Here is a 6,000-nt window from a genome sequence, read left to right as displayed (position 1 = left end):
ATCCCTTGCCTATTAGACTGCACTGGCCTGAATTTAACTTCCGTGGTTCCAAACTACTGACGTCAGGGCTGATGCAGGAGGGGGTATGGAAAATACAAAGCCTTGATTTTCCTGTAGGGCATTATGTTTAATGAATGATGCACTGGGATGACCGGTGGAAGATTGCTTACTTCTGCACAGCACCCTGTGGGGAACTGTGAGCCCATATCCATTTCTCAGAGCAGCCTTCAGATGCTTGTGGCCTTTGCCAAAGACCTTTGCAGTCACTTGCACCCTTCCCATAGCAGTAGACTTTGGATGATGGACAGCCCTTCTTCTCCAACCACACAGAAAAGCTCTTAAATGGCTGCAAAGCTCGCACCATAAAGGGTTATCTAAAATGTACTTTCCTGTTGTTGCCAGAGCCACAGTTGCTCTGTTCCAAGTCCTCCCATGCCAGACAAGAGTTTGTGGGAGAAAAAACACACAAGTCAGTAAAGCTTTACAGCCAGAGGAGAGGGTGTGCCAAAATCTGTCACAGGCAAACTGATCAACCAGGTGCTCACATAAACGGGTTGCTGTGTTGTGTGCCAGTGACTAGATGGGAGGGATGTTTTGCCTGCTTGTAGCTACACCAAGCACTCCTCAGGAGCAGCTGAGCATTGTAAAGCCCTCCAACAGGATGGTTTCATTTATTCTTCTTTTTTAAAAAATATCACTCCCGTGCCATTTGCAGCATAGATGGATGTACAGATGCACTGGATTATACTACAGCATGTGCACAAAAGTACCTGCCAGGGCATCACCCTCAAGAAACCAGACTCTCAACTCTAGCCTTCTACACATAATAATACACAATAACACAACTCTTGTCATCTCACAGCTTTACTTAGGAGCCTGCACTCTTTCTTAGATGATCAAGTCCTGTCTTTCCCCTTCCTCTGCATCAATAGTTGTCTCCCAGGAATTCATGTTCCTCTTCCTATGATGCCTCACCAAGGCTGCAGGCAGAGAAGAGCAGATCCTAGAAGTAAAAAACCAAACTAATAAAAATATTATTTTTAAACAGAAGGAAATTTCAGAAATCTTAATTTGGTGTTTTTGTTTGCATATTTTGCTTTGGATTTTTTAAACAAACAAACCCAGTTAATCTGTGTGTAACAGCAGACACACACAGAGAGGAATACATTTTAAGTTAATGCTGAAAACTTAGAAGGCCCAGCTCTGAAATATGGTATGTGTACACATGTCTCCATGTGTGAAAGAGGGGCAGAGGCAGAGAGATAAAATGGCAGCTCTTCAGATGGCAGAACATTTGGAAGGTGATATAGGGCCAGTGTTCAAAAGATATTGTTGCAAATGTTTCTCTCGCAGGAAGAAAAATACCATAGTATATATTCATACACATATTCTGCTAAAAAAACACAGCTTAGGAAATTTTACTCTTCTCTGGAAAATTGTTATTCCAAACTGAAAGCCTAAATTCAAACTGTAGATCTTTAGAAGCGTCTACATCTGTGCTGGCCATCTTAGGCTCCCTTTATCCTCCGCACAGATCTAGTCTAGGCAGTGATTCATCTCCTCCTACAGCAGACATGTAAATAGGTCAGATGAATCATGGCCTAAAAGTGCCTGCTCCCTGTATTGACTGCAAAGGGAGCTTGGGGTGATGGGTTTTGCCATATGTGTCTACACTGCTGATGTCTGCAGTGAGGGGAGATATATCTGAGGCTAGGTACAGAAACAGAAAAACATTTTATTTTGGTTTTGAGGCCTGACTTTCAAGTGCTAAATTACACTTTACTTTTATGGAAATATTGCTGCAAGTCACTATCAGTGATACACCGTGTATCATTCAATACATTTTTTTTTCTATCAGAATATGTGTCTGCCATTGCCAATTATATAATATGTATTTCTTACAGTAAGTGTCAGATTACAGTAAAGTACATACAAGCTCAGGAAAACACATACATCTTTTTATACTCATTTGTGAAGCTGTTCTGTTTCTTCAAACAGAAATATAACCATACCATGTAGTAACTGCAGGGGAAAAAAAGACTATTATGAGCATAAAATAGAGTTTCCCACTCCTATTCTTACTCACATCCAAATCCAAAGAATTCTGTTGGTTGAATACTAGAAACTGCCCTAGTTTCTTACAGGAAGAGTAAGAGAGGAGCCAAACAAGGGCAGAGGGGTCTGTCATAAGGGTCAATATCCACAGTCTCCAGCTAAATTTATGTTTTGCTGGAGTTAAGGCCTTAAAAGATGAAAGAACTTCACTCAAAAATGGGATTAGACAACCTCTCTGCTGGCCAGCTGACCCAGAAGTTGATAGGGACACAAAGACTATGAACCTCAATATTTATTTCAACTCCAAAAGAAAAGGGCAGGACATCCAAGCAAAGCCATAAATACCTAGAGACTTAAGCAGGAAAGGCCATTTTAGATGAAACATTTGTCTGAATAAATTTCACCACAGGCGACATATGCCTTGGCCACAGAAAGTTTTCTCTATAAAGCAATTGTTTCAGTCTTCTTAAGCCTGCCTACCTAAATATGCCCTTGATTTGGGGGTCAACCCTACTCGATCTGTCAAGCAATGAGGCCAAGATAAGAGTTTGTAACTTGAAGAGCAGGGGAAACAGAGAGGAACAGATTATGATTCCCATTCATAGACTATTTGCAGGTATCTTCTCACTTTTGAACAACCATTATATCTAGACACAGGCAGAACAAGCAATATATTCAGTCTGGTAAGACTTTGTCTATCATTCTTGCTTTATTCTCACAGAGCTGCTTGAATTTTTCCCAGTGCATGTCTCCTTGTAGTGAAGGCTGATTCCACAATACTGAAACTTTTTCAAAAAAATAACAATTGCTTATGGGAATATAGTTAGTAAGAAGTTGCCAAAACACGCTTAGTTTTGATTTGCAAATTTTAGCTTTTAAGTTTAAAGCCAGGCTGCAGTCCTCAGATATTGGGATGTCCATGGCCGAACAGGCTTGAAGGTAACATTAAAGTTCCTGCAAAGAACCAGCTTGACTTTAAGTAGCTGCAGCCTAGTTCTGCACCCTGGCTGACTGCTGCAGAGCTGCAGCCCTCAGCTCCTGAGGGGTTCAGTATCATGTATAGCATCAGATAAAAATGATGGTGCTGCACCCAAACTACCATGTCTCCTAGACAGTATAGAATCATCTTGGATACATCAAAGGCAGAACCAACAAGCCAAGGAAAACCCAAACCACCTACAAGCAAAAGTGAAGGGTCTGTGCCCTGCATTTCTGAAGCACTTGCAGCAAAGACCTGCTACAAGACACTTGAGATGTGCCTACCTAAATCCAGTTGGACTGAGCGGAGTTTAGCAGGTCCAGGTCTATTTTGTGCACAGATGAATATCCTTGTTTTTTGCTCAGCTGAGAACTATGTTCTTGGAACATTGCATCTCAGCCAAGAAGCTAGACCAGACCACAGTTCTTTTCTGTATCCAGGGGGTGGTAATACACAACCCAGGCAATCCCGGCATGCTTAGTTAACAGTTGCTTCTAATTAACTAAGTAACATATGTGGACATGCAATATTTCAATCTTAATGTCTCAAATAATTTCAACATTACTGACACACAATGTTTCAAGTACACTCAATTACAAGATTTCTGGAATTAAAGATCTCCTAAATTTCAGTAAAAGATAAAACTTCCTGTACCAGTTCAGAAGAAAAATACATTTTAAAATGCCTGAATGTCTTGTAGAACAGCTTTTCTTCTTAATACAAACACAGATGTAGCCTGTAGGCCAAACACAACAAAACACTTAAGAACATCTTAACTTCAGTCGTGTAATTGCATCTTCAGGCATGTGCCTAAACCCTGTAATAGGCTCAACTTAACCAAACCAAGGCTGTACAATACCTGTTTGTACAGAAACACTTAAGCTGCCTGTTGATGTTGCATTTCTGCAACATGAAATTGCAGTTTAACATGTTCCTACCACAATTGCTTTTTGACCATTTCCAAGATGATTGCCAGAGAGGGGTGTTGATTCATTTTTCAGTCCCGAGACTGACCTTATCTCTGTGCAAATGAGCTGAGTAATTGTTTATTCAAGGAAATGTGCAATCTTTTGAGTAATGGGTTCAAATGTGGATTGTAAAACATTGCAACTAGTTGTTTTGTTAATGGTGGATGTTCTGGAGGGAAAAGGGAAATTGAAAGAATGAATTATTATCCCGATGAAGTTCAAAGCAATTCAAAATTAATTTCATAATCACAGATATGTGCCAAATGCACCCATCCAGCATAAGCTGCAGGCTTTGATTTTTGTGAAGTCTGCAAGTTCTTTTCTTTGCTATTCCCACTAAAACCTTTGGAGTGTGGCTAAAAATAATAAATAAATAAAAAGTTAGAAGAAATTATTGCCTTCTAAATGCTCCATATACCTGTCTCTTTCTACAGTGTTGTGCTGCATCCACAAAATTACTGTCAGTGTGCACAGTGGAATGCAAATACTTTTCCCTTTGGGCTTGTAGTGAGCTCATGATTGGAATAAAGATAAAAGTCAGAGCAGCTGGGAGTGCATCAGGAGTGCAACCCCAGCATGCACCCACAGCAAGGTCCCTGGCCCCTCAGCTGAAGTGAAAACCCTATGTTACAAAGAACAGGCATGCACAGTATTTCTCTTACATGTCCAGACTCTCTATAAATCTTGTCAGGGCTGAACAAAGACCAAGGTAAAAACCATGCTTAACAGGTGCTCTCCCCTTTTGAGGCTTATCCATCCCCTCACACAATTCCACCTCTGGTGGTGTGCCTCTAACAGATCAACCCTACAGAGTTTTAGTTGTGCTGTTTAGGCTGTGAGCCTGCAGGAAAGCATGTTAGGACAAAACTCTGCAGGCAGGTATCTTGTCCTTGATCTCTTTCTGGTCTCTGGCCCATCCCTCTCTCAGCTGTAATCTTCACAAACTTTTGCAGCTGCCATAGGAATGGTATGATCTTTCATTCTTTTCCTTTCAAGCCCTTTTCTTCAACAGTCTTATGCTGCTTTTGATTTGCTTTCAAAACATCAGTGGTTGGTTGCTGGGGGAGCATTTACTGCTCCACTAATAGATTGGAAATTCATCCGGAAAGCGACAGTGCAAACAAAACAGGAATTGATTTATCTTTTATACTAAATGATCATTTTTTTAGAAAGACCCTTGGACTTCAGGCTTGTAAAATATTATAGATTGTTCAAGTCATACAAAAAGAAAGAGCTCACTGGCTGTTGTTGAGCTGTCTTCACCCAAGTCCATTTTTTGCCTGGGATTCCTCCTGAGGCTCTGTAGTTCCTGTAACTTACACAAATAATTCCTTAGAGATGTGCATGAAACACAGTATAAAAAGCATGTTGTGAAACTATAAAAGTAGTGGTAAAGTTAGGTTGAAGAAGTAGCCAATAGATTTTCCAGTAAGAGCATAAACATACTACAAAGGCATCCATTGGAATATACAGGTGGAAATGGGTTCTTTTTAAGTCCTGTCCCTTAAAATGGTCCATGTCACCATCTTGCAGTCTACTTTCCCACTTCTCCCTTGCAAGTCAGACAGATAAATTGATGAACAGAAAGAATATCATAACACCACAGGAATTCCTAGTAAAGGATAACGAGAATCAAGTAACTTGAACAAGTGGTTTTAGAATGACCAATAAGCTGAATCTCTTTGCATTTTACCACAGTACATTTTTACCAAGATCATGGATTCACTAAAAGCAAAGTTGATTTGTGGACCTCTGAAGGAAAAAGTTGGGACAAGGAAACAAATTGGAATGACCTACTTGTTCAACTTCTCCCATTGGTAGGGACAATGTCTTACTAATACTTCTGTACCTGCTCACAGTGCTCAAATGGTAAATCTCTAGCTCATTGACACTACATTTTCTGTTGCATTCAATGGAAAATATAACTTCTTGTGCCTGTTACTTGAAAAATCATTAAGACCTGTTTAATAAATGTGGCTCAGAATAAAATAGTCGATT

The 6,000-nt window shown here is 40.1% G+C and overlaps 1 long non-coding RNA gene across 1 annotated transcript in view; it reads right to left on the bottom strand.

Moving 5' to 3' along the window:
- Positions 1–848: 848 nt before the first annotated feature.
- Positions 849–6,000, bottom strand: part of LOC116183307 (uncharacterized) — a 39,852-nt gene continuing 34,700 nt past the window's right edge. The window contains exon 2 of the long non-coding RNA XR_013342045.1: positions 849–1,003. This is a non-coding gene — a long non-coding RNA (uncharacterized LOC116183307). The remainder of the gene's footprint in view (positions 1,004–6,000) is intronic.

The sequence above is a fragment of the Lonchura striata genome, chromosome 1, assembly GCF_046129695.1.
Source record: "Lonchura striata isolate bLonStr1 chromosome 1, bLonStr1.mat, whole genome shotgun sequence".
NCBI classification, from domain to species: Eukaryota; Metazoa; Chordata; class Aves; order Passeriformes; family Estrildidae; genus Lonchura; species Lonchura striata.
The sequence above is the reverse complement of the archived record's forward strand: the minus strand, read 5'-3'. Positions and strand labels throughout refer to the sequence as shown.